The sequence below is a fragment of the Chlorocebus sabaeus genome, chromosome 23 (assembly GCF_047675955.1).
Source record: "Chlorocebus sabaeus isolate Y175 chromosome 23, mChlSab1.0.hap1, whole genome shotgun sequence".
In the NCBI taxonomy this organism is placed as follows: Eukaryota; Metazoa; Chordata; class Mammalia; order Primates; family Cercopithecidae; genus Chlorocebus; species Chlorocebus sabaeus.
Genome location: NC_132926.1, coordinates 1,445,102 through 1,457,800, shown reverse-complemented (window position 1 = coordinate 1,457,800; position 12,699 = coordinate 1,445,102).

Below are 12,699 nucleotides of genomic sequence, written 5' to 3'. Positions count from 1 at the left end.
TGATGCAGTTTCTTCCTAGCATCGATGGACTTTACATTTTGATGTGTTTTAGCAATGGCTGGTACCGGTTGTTCCTTTCCATGTTCAGTGCTTCCTTCAGGATCTCTTGTAGGGCAGGCTTGGTGGTGACAAAATCTCTAAGCATTTGCTTGTCTGTAAAGGATTTTATTTCTCCTTCACTTATGAAACTTAGTTTGGCTGGATACGAAATTCTGGGTTGAAAATTCTTTTGTTTAAGAATGTTGAATATTGGCCCCCACTCTCTTCTGGCTTGTAGAGTTTCTGCCAAGAGATCTGCTGTTAGTCTGATGGGCTTCCCTTTGTGAGTAACCTGACCTTTCTCTCTGGTTGCCCTTAACATTTTTTCCTTCATTTCAATTTTGGTGAATCTGACAATTATGTGTCTTGGAGTTGCTCTTCTCGAGGAGCATCTTTGTGGCATTCTCTGTATTTCCTGAATTTGAATGTTGGCCTGCCTTACTAGGTTGGGGAAGTTCTCCTGGATGATATCCTGCAGAGTGTTTTCCAACTTGGTTCCATTTTCCCCGTCACTTTCAGGCACACCAATCAGACATAGATTTGGTCTTTTCACATAATCCCATATTTCTTGGAGGATTTGTTTATTTCTTTTTACTCTTTTTTCTCTACATTTCTGTTCTCACTTCATTTCATTCATTTGATCTTTAATCGCTGATACTCTTTCTTCTAGTTGATCGAGTCGGTTACTGAAGCTTGTGCATTTGTCACATAGTCCTCGTGTTATGGTTTTCATCTCTATCAGTTGTTTTAAGGATCTTTCTACATTGGTTATTCTAGTTAGCCATTCGTCAAATCTTTTTTCAAGGTTTTTAGTTTCTTTGCGCTGGTTACATAGTTCCTCTTTAGCTCTGAGAAGTTTGATCGACTGAAGCCTTCTTCTCTCAACTTGTCAAAGTCATTCTCTGTCCAGCTTTGTTCCGTTGCTGGCAATGAGCTGCGTTGCTTTGGAGGGGGAGATGCACTCTGATTTTTTTGAATTTCCAGCTTTTCTGCACTGCTTTTTCCCCATCTTTGTGGTTTTATCTGCCTTTGGTCTTTGATGATGGTGATGTACTGATGGGGTTTTGGTGTGGGTGTCCTGTTTGTTAGTTTTCTTTCTAACAGTCAGGACCCTCAGCTGTAGGTCTGTTGGAGTTTGCTTGAGGTCCACTCCAGACCCTGTTTGCCTGGGTATCAGCAGCAGGGGCTGCAGAAGATAGAATATTGCTGAACAGCGAGTGTTGCTGTCTGATTCTTGCTCTGGAAGTTTCATCTCAGGGGTGTACCCCACCGTGTGAGGTGTGAGGTGTCGGTCTGCACCTATCCACTCAGGGGTCGGGGACCCACTTGAGCAGGCAGTCTGTCCATTCTCAGATCTCAACCTCCATGCTGGAAGATCCACTGCTCTCTTCAAAGTTGTCAGACAGGGGCATTTACCTCTGCCGAGGTTTCTGCTGCTTTTTGTTTAGCTATGCCCTGTCCCCAGAGGAGGAGTCTACAGTGGCAGGCCCGCCTCCTTCAGCTGTGGTGGGCTCCACCCAATTCAAGCTTCCCGGTGGCTTTGTTTACCTACTTAAGCCTCGGCAATGGCAGGCACACCTCTCCCTACCGCCTTGCAGTTAGATCTCAGACTGCTGTGCTAGCAATGAGGGAGGCTCTGTGGGCGTTAGACCCTCTGGGCCAGGTGTGGGATATAATCTTCTGGTGTGCTGTTTGCTAAGACCCTTGGTAAAGCGCAGTATTAGGGTGGGAATTACTCGATTTTCCAAGTGTTGTGTGTCTCAATTTCCTTTGGCTAGGAAAAGGAATTCCCTTCCCCCTCGCGCTTCCCAGTTGAGGCAATGCCTCGCCCTGCTTCAGCTCTCACTGGTCGGGATGCACCCACGGACCAGCACCAACTGTCCGACACACCCAATGAGATGAACCCGGTACCTCAGTTGAAAATGCAGAAATCACCCATCTTCTGTGTTGCTCACGCTGGGAGCTGGAGGCTGGAGCTGTTCCTATTTGGCCATCTTGGGCGTGCCCCCAGATATTTTTGTCTTTAAGCAGGGAATTTCTGACAGTAGAAAGTGAGCAGGGTGAGAAGATATGATCCATGGGTCCATGTGAAACTTAAATGGATCAGGTCTATCTAAAAGTTAAATGGATCTTCCATTTTAACTTTTAGATTAGAAGGTCCATTTAACTTTTAGATCTAAGGGTTAAATGACTTTCAGATGTAACACCTCATGGATCATATCTTCTCACCCTGCTCACTTTTATCTGGACCTATGCCCTGGTGGATGCATCAGCCTCATCTCCCACAACCGCTCACCTATTTTGAATGCTGTTCCCTGAAAGCGTGGGTCCTGTTACACCTCCCTGCCTTCTGATCCTTCTAACGCTCCTCTCTGTCACTCCAAGGTGAGCTGCTCCTTATGAGTTGAGACCTGACTAAGATGCCACATCATCCGGGAGGGTCCCCCAGTCTCCCAGCAAGTGCGGGAAGCTCTGTCCTCCAGGCGTCAGGACTTCCTGCATCCCTGGGTGACAGGAGCCCTCGTTACATCCTATCATCAGCATCCTGCTTGTTCCCCTCATTCACTCCTTTCTACAGGGTTGGTTTTTATGCCACAATTTTGTTCCTGAAAGTATTTCACATGAAGCCTTTGGCTTTTAGGATCCTCGTGGAAACTCCTGGAAGATGAAGCCTTGCCCAGCAAACTTCTTCCATAGCTGCAGCCTTTGTCACCTCCCCCAGCAACCTGAACTCCCCAACAGAGTCCCCTCAGCCCCTACAGGTCACCGTCTAAAGTCGATGAATGCCTGTCAACTGACTGTCCACTGGGCCTGGGCTCTGTGAAGGCTGACCCCAGTCCTCATTGGCCCCTGTGGGGGCATTTGGCAAATGTACTTTACGCACAGGTAAGAGGTCATCACTAGTGAGCCCTGGGTGAACCACAATGCCCCAAGCGTTCTGGGTGGTTGCATGTTCTCATTAACTCAGAGCTCATTAGAAAGCCCTAGAGGAAAAGAACTTTAAATTTTAAAAAATACCGAAAAGTCTGGATTACTGTGTCTGTCCCCGTGGGTCAGGACAAAGGATGAGGGTCTCCGTTGGGAGCTGAGATCTTTATCACATCCTGCCAGGGGAGTCTGGGATTAGGACCAGAGGCCTCCTGGAAAGTGGAGAGGGGGCCCCAAATGTAGCTAAATTAACTTCTGCCCGCCCCTGCCCCACCCTAAAGGGTGCCTCTGCTTCCAACCCTACTTTCTATCTCTTTTGTCTAAAAGGCAAGATCCCAAAAACATTTCTTTGAGAACTCCATTGCATTCGATTCTGGGTCATTGAGTTTTCACATATTCACCAGTTCTGTAACAAGTTTCATTGTGCCCCTCATCCTGCCAGCTGTGCCAGGTGCTGCCTTTGCAGAAGTGACCAGCTTGCCCCTGCCCTTAGCGAACTGGCCTTCCTCCAGGGGCGGTGGCTGATGAGCAAGTGTTCGACATGCCCTAGTGGCCGCTGCAGTGGAGTAGAGGAAAGCAGGAGAAGGGGCCACAAGTGTGAAGACCCGGGACCTGCTAGAACATGGCAGAAGAGCAGTCCAGGAGACACAGCTGAGGCCGGGGCCCCGAGGTGGGAACGTGCTTGGCAAGTTGAAGGGCAGCAGAGATCAGTGTGATGGAAATGGGAGAGGAGACAGAAAAATGCAGGGATCGCCTTGCTATGTTCAGGGCCCTGGGGGAGAGTGAAGAGACGGAGGCGCCTGCCCTCGGGGAGCTCCCAGGGTCATGGGGAGAATGACAACAAGCACACAAAGGAGAGAGACAACCAGGGTTTACCGAGCCCAGAGAGGGCCCAGCAGGGCGTAAACATGGGGTTGTGAAGCCCAGGGCACAGCTTCAGACAGGCAGACACTGTCTCTGAGGCGGCCTCTGAGCAGAGGGCAAAGGAGGAGGAGGGATAAATGCTTCTGTACACAGCCGCGCCTCCATCCTCACCACAGCCCCTGAAGCAGGAGTTGCCACGACTGCCACCCTCCAGAGCAGGGCGAGGATTTCCCGGGACACACAGGACAGCAACGCACTGACCAGGAGCCAGCTCAGGGCTGCAGTCCAAACCTAAGCTTCCCCAGCTGTCCCTCCCGGCTTTTTCTGAACATGAGTGAGGTTCACCCTGAGCCCATCAATCACGGAGACAGGAGCCCTGGACAGCCTGGAGAGGGGCTGTGGTTCTGCCTGGCCTTCAGAGTGAGGCCACCAAGGTTCGGTGCTAGCCCGGTGCTCAGCACCTACAAGGCTCTGGGAAGTCACCTGACATCTGCAAGGACTTGGTCTCCTCGCTGTAGATGGGACACAGTGCAGCCATGAGAGGTCTGGCTCTAAGGGCTCCACACATAGCAGCTCCCGCCATCCCTTCATCCTCCTGCAGCATCTGGCAAAGGGGTGGACGCACCTCACACCCAGCCTGGGTGGGGCAGAGCCAGTCACTGCCATGGTCAAGGCGGATGCCAGGACCCCTCAAGCGTGAGCACATCCAGGGCTGCATTAAGACTTCTCTGGGCCCTGACCACATTTGCCACATGAGCCCCTTCCTCCAGAAAGATACAAACACACACACAGGTACACAAAGACACACCCACACACACAAACACACACACACACAAACACACACAGGTACACAAAGACACACACACACAAACACACACACACAAACACACACAGGTACACAAAGACACACACACACAAACACACACAAACACACACAGGTACACAAAGACACACACACAAACACACACACACAGACACACAGGTACACAAAGACACACACACACACGTACACAAAGACACATACACACACACACAAGTACACAAACACACAAACACACACACACGTACACAAAGACACACACACACAAACACACACACGTACACAAACACACACATACACAAAGACACATACACACACATACACAGGTACACAAAGACACACACACACAGGTACACAAAGACACGCGTGCACACACACACAGGTACACAAAGACACGCGTGCACACACACACAGGTACACAAAGACATGCACGCAGACACACAGGTACACAAAGACACACGCGCACACACACAGGTACACAAAGACGTGCACACACACACAGAGGTACACAAAGACACGCACACACAGACACACAGGTACACAAAGACATGCACACACAGGTACACAAAGACGTGCACACACACACAGGTACACAAAGACATGTGTGCACACATACACAGGCACACAAAGACACACACAGACACACACACAGGTACACAAAGACACGCACACACACACACAGGTACACAAAGACACGCACACACACAGACACACACACAGGCACACAAAGACACGCACACACACACACAGGTACACAAAGACACGCACACACATGCAGATACACACACAGGTACACAAAGACACACACACACAGGTACACAAAGACATGCACACACACACAGACACACACACAGGTACACAAAGACACGCACACACACACAGACACACACAGGTACACAAAGACACGCACCCACACACAGACACACAGGTACACAAAGACATGCACACACACACAGACACACACACAGGTACACAAAGACACGCACACACACACAAACCCACACACAGGTACACAAAGACACGCACACACACACAGACACACACACAGGTACACAAAGACACACACACACACATAGACACACACACAGGTACACAAAGACACGCATACACACACAAACACACACACAGGTACACAAAGACACGCGCACACACAGGTACACAAAGACATGCACACACACACACAAGTACACAAAGACGCACACACACACAAACCCACACACAGGTACACAAAGACACGCACACACACACAGGTACACAAAGACACACACACACAAACCCACACACAGGTACACAAAGACATGCACACACAAACACACACAGGTACACAAAGACACGCACACACACACAAACCCACACACAGGTACACAAAGACACGCACACACACACAGGTACACAAAGACACACACACACAAACCCACACACAGGTACACAAAGACATGCACACACAAACACACACAGGTACACAAAGACACGCACACACACACAAACCCACACACAGGTACACAAAGACACGCAGACACACACACAGGTACACAAAGACACGCACACACACACACAGGTACACAAAGACACACACACACAAACACACAGGTACACAAAGACACACACACACAAACACACACAGGTACACAAAGACACACACACACAGGTACACAAAGACACATACACACACACAGGTACACAAAGACACACACAAACACACACACAGGTACACAAAGACACATACACACACACAAACACACACACAGGTACACAAAGACACATACACACACAAACATACACGCACACATATATTTACACAACATATATACAGAAACAGACATGCACACACATACAAAAACACACACAAACACATGTACACAAAGACAAACACATATACACACACACATACACAAATACACACACATAGAGCTGCAGAAAATACAGAGATCAATAATTATTTTCCACTTTAAAACATATTAGGTCAACCTTTTATCAAGATACAAGACGGAAGGAAGTGTGTTTTCAATTAGTAAAACAATTGATACAACACTTTTTCTTTACTTTGACCTTGGAGACTCTGATGACTGTGTCTTGGGATGGCAGCATGGGCGGCTGCGTGTGTGCTGGCTGTGGCGGGGTTCTGACAGAAGTGGGGCTGTCGCATTTCTGTGTGTGCTCGCGCCAGCAGCGGGAACTGAAATATTCATATATGAAGAGTGTTAAAGTCAGAGCAAAGGGGCAGATCACCTACAAAGGGAACCCTATCAGGGTAACAGCAGACCTTTCAACAGAAACCCTATGTGCCAAAAGATATCGAGAGGGTTCTGTATTTAGCATTCTTAGAAAAAAATTCCAACCAAGTATTTCACATCCAGCCAAACTAAACTCCGTAAGTGAAGGAGACGTAAGAGCCTTTTCAGACAAATGCTAAGGGAATGCATTACCACCAGACCTGCCTTACAAGAGGTCCTTAAGAGGGTGCTAAATATGGAAGGAAAGACTGTTACCAGCCACCACAAAACACACTCAGGTACACAGACCATTGACACTAAAAAGCAACCACACAATAATCAACTAACAACATGATAACTGGATCAGATCTGCACATATCAATATTAACCTTGAATGTAAACAGGGTAAATTCTCCAAGTAAAAGGCACAGAGTGGCAAGACCCAACTGTATGGTATAAAAATCCTGAAAGATAACCTTGGAGATACCATTGTGGACATAGGCCCTGACAAAGATTTAATGATGGAGATGCAAACATTGCAACAAAAACAAAAATTGAGAAATGAGTCTAGTTAAACTAAGAGCTAGTGCATAGCAAAAGAAACTTCCGGCAGAGTAAACGGACAACCTACAGAACGGGAGAATATTTTTACAAACTATGCATCTGAGAAAGGTCTACTGTCCAGAACCTATAGGGAATTTAAACAAATGAACAAGCAAAAAAAAAAAAAAAAAAAAAAAAAAAAAAAGGTATGCAAAGGCTATAGACAGATACTTTTCAAAAGAATTCATATATGTGGCCAAGAAGCATATGAGAAAATGCTCAACATAGCTAATCATTAGAGAAATGCAAAGCAAAACTACAGTAAGATACCATTTCACACCAGTCAGAATGGCTGTTATTGTAAAGTCAGAAAATAACAGATGCTGGCGAGGTTGCAGAGAAAAGGGAAAGTTTATACACTGCTGGTGGAAATGTAAAATTAGTTCAGCCATTGTGGAAAGCAGTGTGGCAATTTTTCAAAGTACTCAAAACAGAATTACCATTTGACCCAGCAATCCCATTATTGGGTGTATACCCAAAGGAACAGAAATAATTCTACCATAAAGACACCTGCATGCATATGTTCATCACAGCACTATTCACAATAACGAAGACATGGAATCAACCTATATACACATCAACGGTAGACTGGATAAAGAAAATGTGGTACATGTACCCCATGGAATACTACACAGCCCCCAAAAAGGAATGAGATCATGTCCTTTACAGCAACATAAATGGAGCTGAGGGCCATTATCTGAAGTAAACTGCAGGAACAGAATAACAAATACCGCATGTTCTCACTTAGAAGTGGCAGCTAAACATTGAGAACACATGGACACAAAGAAGGGAACAACAGACACTGGGGCCTACTTGACTGTGGAGGGTGGGAGGAGGGAGAGCATCAAAACTACCGATGGGATCCTATGCTTATTACCTGGGTGATGAAATAATCTGCACGCGACACCCCTGTGACACGCAATTTACCTATACAACAAACCTGCACGTGTACCCTGAACCTAAAATAAAAGTTTTTTTAAAAGAAGAAAAATCTGCAAAAGATTAAAATGGACACTTTCCCAAAGGGGATCTAAGGAGACACTTCAAAAGGTGTTGATCATCACTCCCCCTGCAGAAATGCACATCAAATACACCTTGAAATACAACCATGAAGCCATTAGAGAAGCCACAGTGACGACGGCTGACCATCCCAAGGGCTGTAGAAAATGTGGAGCAGTTGGAACACCTGAGAGTGCTGGTTGGAATCAAAATGTCACAACCCGCAGGGAGAATAGTTTGATTGTTTCGTTATCAATGCAACTGGCAGTGACCATGGAACTGACTTTCCCACCCTAAGATGGTTGGTCTGGAGAAATGAGAACTCATGTTGACAAGAGCTGAGGGTAACAGTTTCTAGCACCTGTCTTCACCATCGCCAAAGTTACAAGGGACTTTAACAACATTCAGCGGTGAGTAGAAAGACAAACTGTGACCCGTTCTTACAATTCGATGCAACTCAGCAATGGGATGGGATTTTCCTCTGTAAATTCACTTCCAAAAAGTGATGCAGTTGTTGGAACAATTGATGGTGTGTTTGGAAAATTAGTTGGTGTTCAAGTCATCTTGGGACTGTAACTCTTAGGAAATCTACATGGGCATCAAGAATATCTCATCAAAATGAACTTTCCAATTGAGATGTGTTGTGAATGTGAAAAACACTTTGGATTTTGAATACAGAATGAACAAAAGATTCTAACGTCTTTATCATTGTGATGCAGATTGTATTTGTAATGATCACAGTTTGACTTCTTAGGTTAATAAAAATGTTAGAAAAATGAAAAAATATGTATTTCACAAAGTTCAATTATGACAGACATGAGAAATATTTTATGTATTTTCCAATAACCATGCCATGTCAGAGTTAACATTCTTTACAACTATTTTAAATAATAATAAAGCATTTATGCCAATGTAATAACCTGTGAGGGTCATTTCTCTACATGCATTGCATGAAAACATTGGGACCTACAATGATCTCATGACATCACTCTAGGGCAGTGGGAAACTGATCTGCAAGTGAATCAGAGAAGCCAGTAGAAAACTCCCCCAGCTCCAGGGGGAACTTATTGATGAAGTGGTCTGGGAGAACCAACTGCCCCCTGAGAGGGCCATGGAGGCAGAGTCCAGACAGAGCAGGAAGTTTCTGGGAAGAAGCAGGAGAGCCTGAGGGTGGGGAGCTTTGCTGTTGACTGACAGCTCAGCCCAGGGATCTCCAGCTTTCTCAGGTGTGACTGCATCCCTCCCCGCTTCATCAACTTTGCTTCCTCCCACACCATTCTTCTCTTCTTGACCCCACCTTCAGCTTCTGCCTACTGGTACCTGTGAAATTCTTACAGCTGTTCTTTTTCTTATTTTCTTGTGTTGTTAGTTTTGTGCTGCTCATCTTATTCACATTATTAGTGGAATATTACCCACCCTACCACTGTCCTCTTCTAAACCTCGTGCACCCCCAGACCCCTGTGTCTTTCATGTTGAACACTCTGACTTCATGGTAGGCTTGAATTCCTGCTCTTCCCTCTTCCTCCCTAATGGGTGTGTTCATCTCCTCTATCATCTTCTTTTCATTTTGCCACATTCCCGTATTTAAATCTATTTGCCGGAGAGAGGGGCAAAGATAGCTAAATAGAAATAGCTCCAGTCTGCAGCTCCCTGTGAGACCAATGCAAAAGGCAGGTGATTTCTGCATTTCCAACTGAGGTACCTAGTTCATCTCATTGGGACAAGTTAGTTAGTGGGTGCGAGATTGTATTTTTAGAAAACCCCATTGTCTCAGCCCAAAAACTCATTAAGCTGATGAGAAACTTCAGCAAAGTCTCAGGATACAAAATCAATGTGGAAAAATCACAAGCATTCCTGTACACCAACAATAGACAAGCAGAGAGCCAAATCATGAGTGAACTCCCATTCACAATTGCTAACAAGAAAATTAAATACCTAAGAATACAACTTACAAGGGACATGAAGGACCTCTCCAAGGAGAACTACAAACCACTGCTCAAGAAAATAAGAGAGGACACGAACAAATGGAAAAACATTCCACGCTCATGGATAGGAATAATCAATATTGTGAACATGGCCATACAGGCCAAGGTAATTTATAGATTCAATGCTATTCCCATCAAGCTACCACTGATTTTCTTTGCAGAATTAGGAAAAACTATCTTAAATTTCATATGGAACCAAAAAAGAGCCCACATAGCCAAGACAATCCTAAGCAAAAAGAACAAAGCTGGGGGCATCATGCTACCTTATTTCAAACTATACTACAAGGCTGTAGTAACCAAAACAGCATGGTACTGTTACCAAAACAGATATATAGACCAATGGAACAGAACAGAGACCTCCAAGATAACACCACACATCTACAACCATTGATCTTTGACAAACCTGATAAAAACAGGCAATGGGAAAGGATCCCCTATTTAATAAATGGTGCTGGGAAAACTGGCTAACCATATGCAGAAAACAGAAACTGGACCTTTTCCTTACACCTTATATAAAACTTAACTCAAGATGGATTAAAGACTTAAATGTAAAACCCAAAACCATAAAAACCCTAGAGGAAAACCTAGGCAATACCATTCAGGACATAGGCATAGGCCAAGACTTCATGACTAAAACACCAAAAACAATGGCAACAAAGCCAAAATTGACGAATGGGATCTAATTAAACTAAAGAGCTTCTGCACAGCAAAAGAAACTACCATCAGAGTGAATAGGCAACCTACAGAATGGGAAAAGATTTTTGCAATCTATCTGTCTGACAAAGGGCTAATATCCAGAATCTACAAAGAACTTAAACAAATTTACAAGAGAAAAACAACTCCATCAAAAAGTGGGCAAAGGATATGAACAGACACTTCTCAAAAGAAGACACTTATATGGCTAACAAACATGAAAAAAACTCATCATCACTGGTTATTAGATAAATGCAAATCAAAACCACAATGAGATACCATCTCATGCCAGTTAGAATGGCGATCATTAAAAAGTCAGGAAACAACAGATGCTGGCAGGGATGTGGAGAAATATGAACACTTTTACACTGTTGGTGAGAGTGAAATTAGTTCAACCATTGTGGAAGACAGTGTGGCAATTCCTCAAGGATCTAGAATGAGAAATACCATTTGACCCAGCAATCCCATTACTGGGTATATACCCAGTGGATTATAAATCATTCTACTATAAAGACACATGCACACATATGTTTACTGCAGCACTATTCACAATAGCAAAGACTTGGAACCAACTCAAATGCCCATCAATGATAAACTGGATAAAGAAAATGTGGCACATATTCACCATGGAATACTATGTAGCCATTAAAAATGATGAGTTCATGTCCTTTGCAGGGACATGGATGAAGCTGGAAGCCATCATCCTCAGCAAACTAACACAAGAACAGAAAAGCAAATACCACATGTTCTCACTCATAAGTGGGAGTTGAACCATGAGAACACATGGACACAGGAAGGGGAACATCACACCAGGACCTGTCAGGGGGTGGGAGACAAAGGGAGGGAGAGCATTAGGACAAATACCTAACGCAGGCAGGGCTTAAAAGCTAGATGACGGGTTGACAGGTGCAGGACACCACCATGACATATGGGTACCTATGCAACAACCTGCCCATTCTGCACATGTATCCCAGAACTTAAAGGAAAACTTAAAAAAAAAAAGAGGGGTAGTTATCTGGGAGATGGCAAAGCTTTACTTCAAAATCCAACTCTGTCAATAATAACAAGAAATGGATTAAACCTTTTAATCAAAAGGGAGAGATTATAAAGTTAGATTAAAATGTGTAATTGTATGCAGTCTATAGGAGGCATACTTTCGATTCAAAGACACAGAGAGATTAAAAGTTTCCAGATGAAAAAAGATACATTATGCAAAAGCAGCTGTAAGAAAGCTGGAATGGCTATAATTATAGCCAACAAAATAGATTTTAAAACAAAAAAAAGTTACTAGAGGTAAAAAGAGACATTGTATAATGATCAAAGGGCCAATTCATTAGACACATAACAATTATAAACATATGTCTCCTATTAACAAGATACATAAAGTAAAACCAGACAGACATATAGGGAAAGTAGACAATTCAACAATAATAGTAGATAATGTCAATATCTCATTTTCAATAATGAATACAATAACTAAACAGAAGATCAACAAGGAAATAGAAGATTCGAACAATACTATGAACCAACTAGACCTAAATTAAGACATCTATCA